We start from the raw sequence: 16,970 nt of genomic DNA on the forward strand, positions 1-16,970 counted from the left end.
ATGTCTGATTAAGGCCATTTAAGGCCTTAATCAGGCAATTAAGGCCCACACCGATCCTGAGCCTCAGAACTCCGGGCGCAATTAAGGCCCAAACCAGTTCTGACCTTCAGAACTCCGGGCGCAATTAAGGCCCACACCAGTCCTGAACTTCACGGTAAGGGTCCAAAACCCGTTCAAAAACTCCACGCGCAATTAAGGCATAAACCAGCTTCGAACGCCTGTACACAATACCGCGGAACCCCTGCCAGACCAAATTCTGGGCTTACAGCAAACAACCCATTACATACACCGGTGTCTTCCCCGGGCCAGAGGAATTCAGAAACTCACGTTTACTCCGTCATCTCGGGCGATTCTCGCAGGGAGCAGAGATTTCCCAATCGGTCAGAGAGAGTCGGGACTTTTAAATAAAAGAGGAGTCCTTACCTCTTAGTTATGTGCGCGCTGACCATCTCTCCTGCCGATGGGAAGTTCTGCGCCTTCTGGAGCATCCGCCGACTACGCCAAATTTGTTGTAACAGAAGAAATAAGGTTCTTGATCCCGAGATGAAGTAAAACAGATGAGTTTATTGCATGCAAGGAACAATAAAGTCGAAGTCTTGTTTCCCGCAAGAAACAACAAAACCGAAGTATTGTTCCCCGTACTGTTACAAACTTTTGGGTTATATAGTGTTTTCTTCTCCGTTTCTGACGTCACTCGGTCTGATGGTAAAGAGGGGGGTTCATGGTATTTGGCCAGTTTACGATGTTCTGGACAAATGGTCAGTTTAACATTACACACAGGGGGGTTCCTAGCTTGCATCTGCAATCCTTATCAGTTAACCCCCCTTTCCTGCCATAAACCCCAGCTTGTGACTTGAAAGTCTAAACCCCCTACAGAAAGGATTAAATTCAAACCCCCGTCTCCACATCTTTCTTCAGTATCTTAATAAAGTGAAGGAGCTGCCCCTTCGCCAAGGCGGTGTGGGGCAGAATGGACAACATAATGCAACTCCTGGAAACGAATGCGGTGCTCAGCTACCAGTACATTCTGCTGGGGCTGGCACCTACCGGACTGGACAGGGGGACGCAGTTCCTGATGTGGCTGCTGCTGTCCCTCACAAAGAAAGGCCTGTGGGACGCGAGAAACAATCTCATCCGGCACAACAACAAGTGGGGAGCGAGGGAGCTGGAAGAGAGGATCCTGGCGGACCTGTTTTAATTTTGTGGAGTGTTATCGTGTGAGATGTTTCCCTTTGAGATGTGTTTTTTTTCGGAATAAAGTATATTTTATAAGAAAAAAAAAATATTGTACCATAAAGATTTCCATGGAGAGGACTATGGTTTCCTGCAGGAATATGCCGGTAGGAGGACCAGGTTCCACAACTTCAAGGGGCTGTGTCGAGGCGATCCACAGTACTGTCAGGACCAGCCGTGGCAGTTTTAGGATTCCCATTCTGGAACATAGATGAGGCACATGGTACAGTTCCACTATAATTTTGAATATATTTTCCTAGCAGGACCTACAGTACAGTACCTAACTACCTGCAGCTACAAAGGGGCACCCCCCTCTTTGATCGGGTTTGGACGTTTAACCCTATTCTGTGTTCTCCGGCGCCATTTGAGGTGGGCGATACAACCGGAGGTGGTTGCGATGCACCCACTTGTAGACCAGAGATTGCCTTCCCTTCTCAATCTGAATTCGATAAGCTACCGGTGATACCTTATCGACAATCTCGTGGGGTCCTGTCCAACTGGGTAAGAACTTCCGGGCCACCCCTGTGGGTTTGGCAAATTGGAAGTACAGGACCTTGTCTCCTACTTGGAGTTCCTGGTTAACTGCCTTTCGGTCATAGTATGCTTTCCTACCCTCTGCACTCCTTCCCAGATTGTTCTGGGCAAAAGCAAAGGTTGCCTGCAGATGTGCTCGCAAGTCTGACACATACTGATGGGCCGTAGCAGCCCCCGTCGTGCTCAGGTCCTCCACCCCATAAAGACAGTGTAGGGGAAGAGTCATCTTCCGACCTGTCATCATCTCAAAAGGTGGGACCCCCGTAGAGCAATGGGGCGTAGCTCGGATGGCCATCAGAACCAGGGGCAGCTTAATGTCTCAGTCCCTACTGCTGTTGGAGACAAACTTTTTGAGCATACTAACCACCGTTCGGTTTGCCCTTTCTGCCTGGCCCGAGGATTGAGGGTGGTAGGAGATATGCAACTGGGTCTTGACCCCAAGCATATTCCACAGGGTTGCCATTACTGTAGCTGTGAAATGGGTTCCCCGATCCGAGACCACGGTCAGGGGGAATCCCCATCGACTGAACACATGGTTCACCAACAGCACTGCAGTTGTCTCTGCCGTGTCGTTGGGTGCTGGGAGGCACTCAATCCATTTTGTGAATGCACACGTAACAGTGAGGAAATATTTGTTCCCTCTGGATGACCTCACCAGCGGCCCCACCCAATCCATTTGAAGATTGGACCAGGTGAATGTCATGCCCTTTTTCTGGAGTGGTGCACGGTGCAAGGGCCGTGATGGTTGGAACTGGCTACACGTCAGACACCCCTTTACATACGCGGCGATGTCTTGGCCCATGTGAGGCCAGAATGCCACCTGCTGGATAGTGTCGTATGTAGCCTTGATTCCCCGGTGACCCCCACAGGGTTCGTCATGAGCGTGTTGGATCATGACCCCCCGATGACAGTGGGGAACTACCCACTTTGGGACACCTTGTGCAACTGGTACACAAACCAACAACCCCTTTATAATTTTTAGGTTGTCTTTCACCTCTGCCAGCTCCTTCAGCTCCAGAGACTGGCTCAGCACCTGCTCCGAAAGAGGTTGACGCACTGGGTCAGCGATATGCTGATACATTTGCCCAATTGCTGGGTCCTGTTTCTGCATTTCCGCAAGATCGGTGTTAAAACCCTGTGACCCAAGCACTACAGATTGAGGGTCAGCTCTGACATCCTGTCTAGCCCTGCTTCGGGTGACCGCCTTGACCTCAGCCACGAATTCTGGGGGTAGCCATTCCTGCTGGAACTGCCAGGGTTCACCCTCTAAGGCGCCAGATTTGGCCTGCTGGAGGGTGATCAGCACCCCAGCTACTTCCGCATGCTGACTAGTCTTTGGTCCTAGCTTATAGCGGGTCGGCCCACAGGGAGTATTGTCTTGCCAGACTACTCCTACCCCTGCTAGCACCTGCTGTTCGTGGCGAAAAGAGCAACCGTCAACATAGGCCATGGGTAAGCCCTGGCCCACGTTCTCATCGTAGTACCGATGATTGTTCGGTAGCTCAGCAGCGGGAATTGTTTCTGGAGCTTCCATGTCAGTGTCACAGCCGTGACACACTTGGCCCAAAGCCAGGCCCTGTCCCAGGTACATTTTCTTGCTCTGTGCATAACGTACCTCTATCTCATAGCCTTGTAGGGCCATCATTCATGCCACAATCCTGCTATTTGACACCCTGCCCGCTTTCAGTCTCTGGCTATGCAGGAATGTCACAGGTTGGTGGCAGGTTTCGATGATGATCTTTTGTCCCCCAACATAACTACGGAAGTGTTCTACCGACCAGACCGTAGACAACAGGGCCTTCTCGCAGTCCAAGAACTTTTGCTCCACTGGGCTCAGGGCTCGACTGGCATATGCCACCACCCTTCGCTCTTGGTTATATTCCTGACTCAGAGCAGCCCCAAGGCAGTGCTCTGAGAACCCTGCTTCAAGGTAGAAGACCTTATTTTTGTCAGGGTAGGCCAAGCTCGGCGCACTACCGAGTCTGCGCTTCAGCTCCATCACAGCCTGTTCTGGGGAAGGCCCCCACTCAAAGGGCATGTCTTTCTGCAACAGCTTGTGGAGGGGCCTTGCTATTTCAGCGTAATCCTCAATGAACTGCTGGGAATAATTACATACTCCCAGAAAGCTGCGCAGTTCAGACAGGTTAGTGGGCGACTTCATATTCTGGATAGCTTGGACTCTGCTGGACTGTGGCTGTATGCCTTGGGCTCCAACCAACAGTCCCACGTACTCCACTTGGGTCCTACACCACTGTCCCTTAGCCAGGGACAGTTTGGCCCCTGCACAGGAGAGCTGGGTCAACACATGCCTGATCTCGGCCATGTGTTCTTCCCAGGTCTGACTCCTCATCAGAATATCGTCCACATAGACCAGGTTGCCCCTGGCGGCTGCATCACTCATGGCTTTGTGCAGAAATATGTTGAACTCCGCTGGGGAGTTGGAATACCCAAAGGGGCATCGATTCCAGGTGAACTGCCTGTTTCCAAAGGAAAAGGCCAGTTTGTACTGGTCTGTTGGTTCTACCTTAAGGGTCCAGAACCCATTGGCCACATCCACTGTGGTGAAATATTTCGCTGTTGTCACCTTGAATAACTCCTGATCTAGGTAGATCATTGGCCATCGTGACAAAGGAACCTGTTTATTCAGCTGCCGGTAGTCAATGGTCAGACGCCATTTACCATTGGGTTTCAGCACCGGCCACAGTGGGGAGTTATAAGTGGAGTTACACTCCCTTATGATCTGACGCTCTAGTAGAGCATCCAACGTCTGCTTTATGGACTCGTATGCCGTGAGGGGAATGCGATACTGCCTGACATAGGTTGGGCGGGCGCCAGGGGCCGTTGGAATGCGCACTGTGTTCAAATCCGTCACCCCGCAGTCATAGGCGTCCCGTGCAAACACTTCCCGGAAATCCTGGAAATTCTGACGCAGCTGCTGACGCTGGCTTTCCGTTTCCAGGGCATCTGCCTTGCCAACCTGTTCCTGTACCTGCTCTAGGAACCCCGCTTTTGACGGCATGGCGGTATCCCGGGTCGTACTCTCGGCTGAGTGGTCCATCGGAACACCTGCGTGTACTGTGTACACAACCATCTCATCCTTATCGCTAAGGTCCACCCTGCACACCTCCTGGTTGCAGAATCCCTCTATTGGCATAATTGCAATCATCCGCCGGGGGTAGGTGTAGTACACCTGCTCGGTTCCCCCCTCCCTGGCCAAGGGACCAGGGAGCTGCCCCAGTACTGGGATGGCTAGTTCGAAATCATAGAAACCATTGTCAATTACCAGTCCCATGTCAGTGCGAGCAGGGATTTTGACATCTTGTTTTGCTATGTTCTGCACCAACAGGCAGGTGGCTCGGCCATTCCGTTCCAGTCTGGGGGTACAACAGACTGCTAGGTTCAGTCTGATAAACTGAGCTGATGGTTGGAAGAAAACCATCTCAGCGTCCATTCTCTGTCCCTTCTTTAGGACAAGGCGTACTGGAAACCCTGCTGTTGACGCAGGAACGATCAGGTCCGATTCGTTTACTACCTGGCAGGCCTGAGGAATCGTCTGACCTGACCGAATGTTCTCGGGGTCACCGCTTAGAGAGTGGGCATCTGGGTCCACCCGTGTCCACAGCACACTGTTTACTGTGTCCAGCTGGGCGCCCAGTCGAACCAATAGGTACTTCCAATAGGAAGTAGTGAGCAAACTTCCTTTTTCCGATGGAGATGGAAGCTACACAGCTTCCTTTGCTCCAAATGGACCTATGAGATGGGGGTGCCCACCACAGAACCTGTGACTGCGTCACCAGGGTCACCTGACAGCTTCGCGACAGGTCCTCGAACAGACCTTCACTGATTATGGACTTCTCAGAGCTGAGGCTAAGAATTACATCATCAACCTGCACTTCTGCCACCTGGACCCCCTCCCACCACCATGGGGTGGTAGTCCTGGACCCCCTGAGGTACCAGGGTGCACAGAAAGGACTCCCATTCATTACCGGACAGGGAGATCCACTCTTCTTCAGGGATGAAAAGAGGGTGTGCTTTACCTGGCGGGTCAAGCAGCTGCTTGGAGCACTGCTCCTGTAGTTGGGAGACCGTGGGAGTGCTGGCCTGGGCAGGACTTCCCTGTAGTTTTGGAAAGCAAGAAGAGACATTTATTCTCGTCCAGAGGAACCAGGAGGAACCTTCAACTCAGCTATAGTGTTCAGTGGGCACTGTGTGATCACAGCATAACCACTGAATCCCCCTTTTTGCTGTGCAACAGGCTTATGGTTTTTGACCTGAGCCCACAATTTTCCACGCTGGCAGTCCACCAGAGGCTCCAGCCTGTCAAGCAGGTCTTGGCCAATGAGTAGTGGCTCTGTTTTAAACCTAGAGATGTAAACAGGATGCACCACGTTCATTGGCCCGAACCTAAGTGCCACCCACACTCGGTGTGTGATCCTGGCATGATCCTGGGTATAGCTGGAAATATCTATCTTACACGGTTCTACCTTAAGTCTGATGCCTTTTCCTTTTGCTACTCGTTTGAGCTCGCTGAGTAGATCGGCTGACATCAAACTAATTTCAGCCCCAGTGTCAATCAGTGCTTCTCTATCTAAGACGTTTTCAAGAGAAACCTTGATATAAATACGCCTTGCTTTGCCTTTCTGGCTGAGATTCCCTAAGAATTGTTGGAAGCCTGCCTTTTCTTTGACTTCAGGGGCGGGGTCAGCGCCCAACTCAGAGTCACAGCCTTCTTCCAGGCAGGAACCCTCCCACCCAATCAGATAGACTGAGGGAGGGGCTTGGGACGGATCCCCGCCTCCTCCAGTGAGAAGGGGCGTGGTCCCCCTAAGCTCATTCACACTTTCGGCATTCGGTGCGGAAGGTTTACCCTGTCCTGATCTCTCAGGCAGGGCTTGTTCAAGCCTGGCCAGGCGGGCTGCAGTTGACTCCCTTCGTCCAGTCTTATGATAGGCTCTGCCTGAGCCCTTGCCTTCCCCGTAGCGCTCACGGCGGCTCTGACGCTTAGTGCGGTCCTGCCTGCCTATTTTGCGCCGGGGCTTATAGGGCTCAGGAACCTCAGCTCGAGGGAGTCGTCAACCCTGCTGGCTTTAGTGGCGAACACGGCCGTTTTAGCAGGTTTTCACTCTGAGGAAGCAGAGACTTCAGCTCCCCAGGCTTTTTGAGCCAACCTTCTAATGTCAGCCATTTTCATCGCTTTTGCATCTGTGTGCATCACAATCATTTTCCTGACTGAGGGGTGCAGATTAGCAATGAATAAACCTTTGAAATTCACGTTCTCTTCGCAACCCTCTTCATTCCGCCCTGCAAAATAAGTGCGCCTAAGCCTCTCATAATAGTCGCGAGGGGCTTCAGCTTTTTCGTGCTTAATATGGTGCGCAGCGGCCACGGCAGCTATGGGATCGATAAAAGCCGAAAATTCTCCGATCATTGCCTGACACAGCTCCTCAAAGCTATTACAGACCTCCGGTCCTTGTCTGGACATCCACTCGTGTACCGCTCGGCTAGTAGTTTTCCTTACTAACATAGCCTTTTCCTGTTCGGACGCTCCGGGCATAAACTGCAAAGTATGTCTCAGCTCATCGATGTAGGTTTCCACATTATTCCCTGACACTGATGGGTCAAACCTTTCTACATCTTTGGCTAACTGCCTCAGGGAGTGGAGGTTAACTTTTACGGTTTCTCCGCGGGCAGGGGGACGGCCGTGATCAGGAGAAGGGGGTCTCTGCCTGAATTGCATCGCCCTTGCGTCTCGCGCAAGACTCGGCGATCTCCCCCATGCCGATCCAACCACAGACCCTGGCCGGGAGAAACCTCCTCCCGGCGCGCTGGGTGAGCGCTCCGGACTGCTAGGTGGGCTGGCATGCAAGTGGGATCTAGCCTGTTTTGCTTCCAGTACAAAAGCATCTAACTCCTTTTGCCTTTCCTGGCTGAGTTCATTTAAACTCTCAATTTCTTTTTCTTTTTCTTTCAAGCTCGCTTCCAGGTCTCTCCTAGCTACCTCAGCCGCAGTTTCTCTAGCAGACAGGTCATCTAATTTACCTAAAACTTCCCTGAGCCTGTCTTCACTTTCCTCATTTTTCACTCTCTTTTCTCTGATTATATCCAGCAACTCAACTCGCTCCGCCTTATATCTTTCTAGCTTTCCCTGAAGCTTTTGAAACTTTGTCAGCTCGGACAAAGACAGTTCCAGCTGTTTAGCTAGATTTAAGGCGAAACTCGATAGGACCTGAACTGCGTTCACGGACCCTCCTGTGTTAAGCTGGTTCGCTACTTTAGCTACTAAATCTACTTGCAGCTTCTCAATATCATCAAAGTTCAACTTTTCGATACCGCTCCAGTAACCAGGATTGTCGTCGCTAGAAATAGTACTTATAAGCGACTCCACTTCAGACATTTTAGCAGCCATTGTCATTATGTCAGAGAAACGTTAAGAGTATTACTTTTTTTTTTCCTTTTACTAAAATACAGTATGGAATTTAAACACCCGAGCAGATGGATTTCCAATCAGCACACGTTACACTAAACGCTAGAAAACAGGGGGATTTCTTTACGCAGTTATCAGCACACCCGGTATTCGCGTATAAAAGCCACGGTGCTGTGCTGAACTTGAACTCACAGCAACATCAGTTATTCTGTGCGATTGATTCTCATTTCATTCTAAACTCCGCCCACCCAGGGACGCCATTAAATGTAGTGGTTTTGATGGGTTTACTGAGACAATTATTAATTGTAGCAGTAATCACGAGGTTGTTCGTTGGGGCTTTTAGAAAATCAATCGTCAGAACAACTAACAACGCACACACACGGGTTCAATACACGGGATACATTTATTAATATAACTGTGCAACAAACATATACTAGTCTGCCTGGATACGAGCGGCAGACTTTACGGTGAGGGTTATCAATATACAAGGTATATAATCTCGAAGAGATGCAAACACAAAGAGATTATATAACAGAGAATATATGTCAATATATATCGTTCGGTTACCAAATCGCTAATCAGTGTTATTACCCACTGTTACTCTAAACTCGGAAGTAAATACATTACTCATGAATTAAATTGATAACAACTTGTGTTGAGGTACAATTGCATTCTCGAGACGCAATGTAGAACATGGGGTTTACTTATCCACTGTGTTGGGATTTGGAATTCCCGGCACGAACACCAAACCAGCTGACAGGCTCTGTTGCAGCCTCTGTTGCAGCGGTTGTCCAATGGGCGTTGTGACGGCGTCCTCTGGCTACCGGCCAACCAGTCGAGGTGCAGCTCGGAGTAGGACGGGCGGAGGAATCTAACTGCGGCGCGCAGGGCAGTCGTTGCTCCGAGGGGATCTACCAGCAGTCCGGCTGGCTAGTAGAAAGTCTCTATGCACAGAGTGTGACCGCGAGTCCTCACAAGTCACTCTTTTGCCTGGGAAGAAACTGGTTCGTTCCCGGTCCAGCGCTGCTTCTGAATAAGCTATTCAGGTTGTCGACGAGGGTCCAACTGTAGGCTGCCGTTGATCAAGCGGAGCATTCACGTTGGTAGAATTCTGAGTACGTACGGGATCCTCGGCCTCGCGCTTTGAACAAAGTCCAAGTCCTTTTGCAGACAACAGCAGTTGTCACGTGATTGTCTCTGAGGATGCGCGAAAATGGCCAAGGAGAGCCCAGAACTGAGCTTGCGCTCCCTTTTTGATCAAGACCCAGATGTGTGCTGATTGGTTGAGAGTTTGGCGGGCATTGGAGACCCACGTGGTATTACCACGCCCTGCCAGTCCCTGATTGGTTGGTCAAGGTGAGATATAAGTCACTTACTCTTGACACTTAGGAATGCAGTCCAGATGTCCATTCGGCACTCCCTAGACTGATAGGCGCCAATGGATGAACATTGATCATGATAGCCAGGCTCAGCTAATTGCATCCCCGTCTGGGAGCTTGTTTCTTATCACAAGAAAACACTCTTAAATCAGCTTGCATGAATTCTTTCTCTGTGGCTGCACCACAGAGATGGAGGGTGAGATGGGGCCTCTTTTAGGAGCATACCAACGCTTAATTCTGTCTTATTAACAAGCATTGCCGCTACACATACATATGTCTGACAATGAGGAATGGGCCCCTGAGACAGTCATTTGACTGTTTCACAAATGATCGTATTTTACTAGAGATTCTGTTTGGGATTCAGATGTGCATTCGGACAGCAATCCCTTTCAAGAAATGATACGTTCTGGATGAGGTCAAAGGTGCTGGAACACTGTATTTAGGATGTGTTTGCAGAGACTGTGTGTCTCCTGCTTCAACGCAGTGATAAATAGATGTGCTCCTGTAATTCATTGGTACATGCCCAGGGCAGTAAGCAGTCTGAGGATTAATTTCCAGACGGCATAGAGCAGTGAAGCAGTGAAGTAGTGCAACACACTGGATCATTATATTATTAGAATCTATTCTACTTACATTATTACATTATACACAATTTGAGTTCATTTTAAAAAGTAAAAGGTAATGAAAGGAATGCATTTTCATAAGAAAGATAATACCGATATGCATGTGATAATCTTCCTTATATCATGTAGTGCGTCATTTGGACACTTTGTGGGATTGAAATACAAAGAAAATCATGTTCTATGGTACAAGATAAATACAAAACTTAAGCTTTTATTTTAATTAGATTTGTTTATAAAGCATAAGCAATCATTTATTACATTACTATATGTGAAAATAACATTTTTGCATCATATTATTACATACAGGTCTCTAGCTTCAACACAGTGATATATATATATATGCTCAGTGATTTATTGGTACATGCCCAGGTCAATAATCAGAATAAGGATTTATTTCCAGACGGGCTACAGGTAGTGTTGTGAAATACTTCAACACACTGGATCGCAGATTTAGACCCCCTGCACTCTTACTCCTTAAAAACCAAAGAAATGAAGATATATAGCAATCACATTGCAACAGGGGTGACAGTGACTTAATGCTTATAATAGTGGACTTCTGGTACCTTTAGGGTACGGTGTTCCCTGAAGGGCTCTCAAACCCCGCATTTCAGATGCCTAGCTGTATCGCTGATGTGTTGCACCTCAGAATCACTTTTAAACCTTACCTCTGGTATCTTTAATCCCTATTGCTCAACGCATGGTGAAAGTATTGCATAAATGTGTCTGAAAATGAGCAATGGGCACCTGAGAGACTCATTTGCCTGTTTCACAAATGATCATATTTGACTAGAGATTCTGTTTGGGATTCAGTTGTGCATTCTGACAGTAATCCCTTTAAAAAAACGATACATTCTGGATGAGGTCAAAGGTGCAGGAACACTGTATTTAGGATGTGTTTGCACTTATTCTGTGTCTCTAGCTTCAACACAGTGATATATATATATATGCTCAGTGATTTTTTTGGTACATGCCCAGGGCAATAATCATTATGAGGATTTATTTCCAGATGTGCTAGGGGTAGTGTTGTGAAATACTTCAACACACTGGATCGCAGGTTTAAACCCCTTGCACTCTTACTCCTTAAAAACCAACAAATGCAGATATGTAGCAATCATATTGTAGCAGACACTCATTTGCCAGTTTCACAAATGATCATATTTTACTAGAGATTCTGTTTGGGATACAAATGTGCATTCTGACAGCAATCTCTTTCAAAAAATGATTTTACCTTATCGCGGCTTTGCCCTTCTTGCCTCTTTGGACAATATCTCCATCTTGTGGTCGTTGTTGGTAATGTCTAGACAACATCTCCATCCTGTGGTCGTTGTTGGTAATGTCTTCTTATGCCCTTTTTTATTTTAATTCTCTATTAGTTGATTCTAGAATCTCTACAATGGAGTTGAAAACATCAGTTTTATAGCAGACAATATGACATTATTTATAGTCCAATTAGAAACTTATTACCCTGTTTTTAACATAATAACAAATTAAAATTGATTAAAACTAAGTTTGGAACACCAGGGAATATAACAAATGATTTTTAGGAAAACCATGAGGTTCTCTGTGTCCGATGCCTGCAAGGGGAGAAAGCTAGAATCCTTTGATTTTTTCAAAATTTGAAAATAAACATCATATAACAACAGCTTTCATTCCTAGGAGTGAAAAATAACAATTTTTGAAGACATAGTAGTTTCTAAAACACTACAATAAAGTTAAACACATCAGTTTTATATTACATTATTTTTAGTGAAATTAGTCATTTTTTGCACTATTTTTAATAAAATATCTAATTAAAAGTGATTAAAATTAAGTTTGGAACAACAAGGAACACAAAAAAAAAAGATTTTTAGGAAAACCATGAGGTCCTCTGTGCCCGATGCCTGCAAGGGGAGAAAGCTAGAATCCTAAAAAAAAGTTATCAATTCTAGAGCCCAAGAGGAAAACAAGACAAATGTATATCTCCAAATAATTTTATGTGCTTCAGAAGAGCCCAGGAAAGTTTTTTGCATACATGAAACCACGCCCGTTTGCACGTAAGCAGACATGGTTGCACACATGACTGCATGAAAGCACACGTGCATGCGAAGTCATCCTGTTGAGCATTTCAAAAGCCGCACCACGCCGCACTTGAAATAGCTCTTACATTAGTGGTAGACGCAGGAATCGTCATTTTATTTACGCTCTTACCAACGTGATTGAAAGCAAAACAAAGCAAAGCAGAGCAAAACAAAACGAACAAACGAAAACCCTCACGTCCCGCACTTGCATATAAAGCCGTTACGTGCCCAAGTGGTATTGTATGTCATCCTAGCACTGCACCCCGGGGCGTACGGTATATGGGAACGAGCACACGCCACGAATCGTCTCGAATCACTCCCTACAGCTGTAAGGCGCCTTGAAGCATGCACCCCCAACATTCTTCTTTGCGCATCTGTGAAAGGTAAACTCTTGAGCAAACTCTGAACCAGCTCTAAGGAAACTAATCTGATTAGACGTTACTTTGACTCATCTTTTTACTCTCAGTGCTGGATTGCTCAAACTCCAGCTAGGGTTAGGTTTAGCATTCCCACGCTACTTAGACACTTTGTTTACGCTCAGTGCTGGATTTTGGGAACTTCAGGACAAGTGGGAATTTTCTCCTATCTGTCCATTCTGTTTTGTTTTGGAGACTCTTGGATGCCTATGTTGTACAGTGCAGCATGAAGGAAACATTTTCCAAAACTGTGTCAGCTCAAAAGTTGTAAGAAAAACTCTCCAGCTGCTTTAACTCTCTTCATTTGTGTCATTTAGTGTGACACTCGATGTATAACTGGAGCCTCACATATGCAAATGGTGAGGCTCCAGTTCGACACCACTTTACAGTAAATGACAAAAGCATGGCAGACTGTGCCGGACCGGCAGATAACTTCCGCTTATTTTTACCATATTAAACATTGGAAATCCAACCACTTCCATTTGTGACACTTGATTTTGGCTCCACCTAAGACACTCTTAAATCTTCAAACACTTTTCTCTTCTCCCGCAACACTCTTGTCTGTCGGCACTATGTGGCTGCGTTGCATGACAACCCATATCACCACAGAAAGGAACCTAACAGCTTTGCTAAGAGAGGAGAAAAGGACCTGGCCCGTGCGAGGCTCAAACCCGCAACCTGGGCGTTATTAGCACCATGATCTAACCAACTGAGCTAACCTGCCTCACAAAATTGGTCCTCTCTGTGCTGCAAAAAATCGAACTCAGGGAATTTATTTTGTCCTCCTTTGAATAAGAGTGTACAGGCTTTCTCGTGCAGTTTCATGGTTCTTGTAACCCAAATCCTACACTGGCCTGAAGTGCCCCCCCATTTCACAGCATTTTTCAGCTGATTTAAAATGTACCTAAAGGAGAAGCATTATTGAAGACCATCAATTACCAAGAGCTTTTGTCAAAGGTTTTGGTGGTCATTTTGAATGACCACAGAGCGCTGTGACCTCGGTTTTACATCTCATCCAAAAGACAGCGCTCTTTTACAACACAGCATCTCCGTCACTATACTGGGGCATTGGGACCCGCACAGACCTCAGGGTGAGTGCCCCCCCGCCGGCACCATTAACACCGCTTCCAGCTGGAAGCTTTGTTTTTCCCTGTAGCTCACCCTCATTCGGGTACTGACCTGGCTCGCACCTACTTAGCTTCAGTGGGTTTGCAGTTGCGAGTTGCAAGGGGATGCAAGTGATGGAACTGCTCGCTGCAAAAGCCACTGCATTGGCCGGGAATCGAACCCGAGCCTCCCACGTGGCAGGCAAGAAGTCTACCACTGAACCACCAATGCTCAGTGCCTGGGCCTTCAAAAAAGACGGTTTTTTGGTGCTCTGTGCAAAACGCGTCGACATCTGCTTCCAGCTGCAAAATGTCATTCGCGGACGCTGAAGAACTTATTTCCAAGGCAGCGGGTACAAGCGATTGGGCGTTTTAAAACCACCAGGAACAGCAAGGAGGCGCGCTTCTTTGTTTGCGCCGGAACACACCGAATGGAGGCTGACAACGTAATCGGCAGGATTCGAACCTGCGCGGGGAGACCCCAATGGATTTTTAGCCCATCGCCTTAACCACTCGGCCACGACTACAGCAAGCCCCGCTGCCGCTGCGTTCTTGCTACAATCTTACCTGGATCGCGAGGCGCCGGCGGAAGCCTATTTCAAAGTCGTTCTCCGTTTCAAAAAAACATTTCCAAAATACAAGCCTTGCAGACAGACACGCCTCAGAGGACTTAAGGGTGGCTTCATGTCGGAATGATAAAGTCTCCCCGTCCGGACATGCAAATGCCACTTTGTTACACACAAAAAAAGAATCAACAACAGAGAAATGCCCACAAGCATTTGAAAAGCCGCACCACACCGCACTTGAAATAGCTCTTACATTAGTGGTAGACGCAGGAATCGCCTTTTTATTTACGCTCTTACCAACGCGATGGAAAGCAAAACAAAGCAAAGCAGAGCAAAACAAAACGAACAAACGAAAACCCTCACGTCCCGCACTTGCATATAACGCCGTTACGTGCCCAAACGGTATTGTACGTCATCCTAGCACTGCACCCCGAGGCGTACGGCATATGGGAACGAACACACGCCACAAATCGTCTCGAATCGCTCCCTACAGCTGTAAGGCGCCTTAAAGCATGCACCCCCAATATTCTTCTTTGCGCATCTGTGAAAGGTAAACTCTTGAGCAAACTCTGAACCAGCTCTAAGGAAACTAATCCGATTAGACGTTACTTTGACTCATCCTTTAAGGGACCTTTCTTAATTGGAGAAATCAATGATTTCAAATGAATTCTGTATGCGTTAAAAGACAGCTATACACAGAAAACATGCAGGACACTGCTCATGATGTTTCCCGAGCCGAAACAGTGCGTTTTTCCAAGCCATCTGACAAAGCCCGCCCACTGAAAACTGCAGCAGATAGTGTAAAGACGTTCAACTTTGTAACTACTGCACGCACAGGAAGCAGAATAAATTCCTCTTTTCAAACTGTCAAAGGTTTGCTTTGCGAACGCTGCAGGACATCGCACAATCTGTTTTGAACGGGGACAAACGATTTCTTATGATGCGCACTAAGTACAGACGTTTAAAAAGCTCCACTCATGCCGACGATGCAGCATGAAGAAGCGCAACCTAACGTTTGCATTCCTAGCACTGTTGCAACCTAGCACTGTTACATTCCGCGCATCAGTAGCTAAGAGAATATCATTTAAGGCTCTTGTTAATGCTGTTTCAGAAACCAGACTAAAATTTCTCAAGTATATTATTTGAATCCAGATACGATTGACGTTGGGCAACAACTATTCTCTCAAGACTTTAAGATTGAAATGGGACCTTTGAGACAGGCCTGTAGTTTTTAAGAACTTGTGGATCCAAATTTGACTTCTTAAGGAGCGGTCTAACAACCGCTACCTTAAATTGATCAGGTACGACGCCTGACGCAAGCGATGTATTCATCATACTAATTATAGGTCCTGCCAGTCCTTCAGGGGAATCTTTGACTAGCTGAGTGGGTATGGGATCTAGCGAACAGGTGGTTGACTTTGTCTTACGTCTGTGTTCATGAGTCCACCATAAGAAGAAATCTGAACAGGAGTGGTGATCATGCGAGGTCACCACGGAGGAAACCACTGCTCTCCCCCCCAAAAAAAACACCACTGCCCCTCTCAAGTTTGCTAAAGACCACATGGATGTTCCACAGCAACTCCTGGAACAATGTTCTGTGGACAGACGTGACAAAAGTTGAACTTGTTGGTAAATGTGCACAGCATTATGTTTGGAGATAACAAAACTCTGCATACCAACTCCAAAACCTCATCCCACCTGGGAAGCATGGCGGATGCTGTACGGCTTGCAATCATTGAGGGACCGATGAATTCCAAGATGTATTTGGAAATTCTACAGCAGAATGTCAGGGTGTCTGCCTGTGATCTAAAACTCGAAAGATGCTGGGTCATGCAACATGACAAAAATAAAGGAGTACATCAACAACAGAGTGGCTGAAACAGAAGAAATTCCGTATTTTGGGATGGCCAAGTAAGAGTCCTGACCCCAATCCCATTGAAGTGCTGTGGCGTGATCTGAAGCAGGCCGTTCAGCGCAAGACATCCCAAAAATATACATGAACTGAAACAGTTTTGCATAGAGGAATAGGCTAAAATACCTCCTAACCGCTGCTCAGGTCTGACCAGCCGCTACAGAAAGTGGGGGTTGAGGTTTTTGTCATAAAGGAGGTTCCACTAGCTCCTTAATATAAGGGTTCACGTACTTTTTCCATCAATGACCTTGATTGTTTAAACCATTTGGTCAATAAAGAAACAGCAATGTCAAATGTTGGGCGTGTGTTGTTTGTGAAATCAGACTCTCTTTATTAATTATTATGACTTAGATAAAGATAAGATCACATGTTAGGAGCCATTCATGCAGAAATCCACATCATTCCGAAGGGCTGTTTACAAAAGTTTTTCTCCCAACTGAGAGAAAAGCAGAGACGCTCACTGAGTAAGGTGGGGTTGCAGCTTCACAAATCACAAGGACATTTGTACACTCAAAAAGGGACAGGAGCACCCCAGATGGGACTCAAACCCACAATCCCTGGCTTAGGAAGCCAGTGCCTTATCCATTAGGCCACTGGGGCACACTGAGTGGGGTCGATCACGCTGATGAAGAGCCAGTTTTTTTTTTCCTTTGCTTTTTCAAAGGGATCCCCAAAATTAGGGAAGTTAGACAGCAGAAGGTTTACTGTGACCTGAGAAGG

General features: G+C 47.2%; 2 non-coding genes across 2 annotated transcripts; both read right to left on the reverse strand.

Moving 5' to 3' along the window:
• Positions 1-14,217: 14,217 nt before the first annotated feature.
• On the reverse strand, positions 14,218-14,299 carry trnaf-aaa (transfer RNA phenylalanine (anticodon AAA)). Its single transcript has one exon. It is a non-coding gene; the product is annotated as a tRNA-Phe (tRNA).
• A 2,478-nt stretch (positions 14,300-16,777) lies between these two features.
• On the reverse strand, positions 16,778-16,850 carry trnar-ccu (transfer RNA arginine (anticodon CCU)). The gene has a single exon. It is a non-coding gene; the product is annotated as a tRNA-Arg (tRNA).
• Positions 16,851-16,970: the final 120 nt, after the last annotated feature.

Source organism: Lepisosteus oculatus, unplaced genomic scaffold (genome assembly GCF_040954835.1).
Source record: "Lepisosteus oculatus isolate fLepOcu1 unplaced genomic scaffold, fLepOcu1.hap2 HAP2_SCAFFOLD_48, whole genome shotgun sequence".
NCBI lineage: Eukaryota > Metazoa > Chordata > Actinopteri > Semionotiformes > Lepisosteidae > Lepisosteus > Lepisosteus oculatus.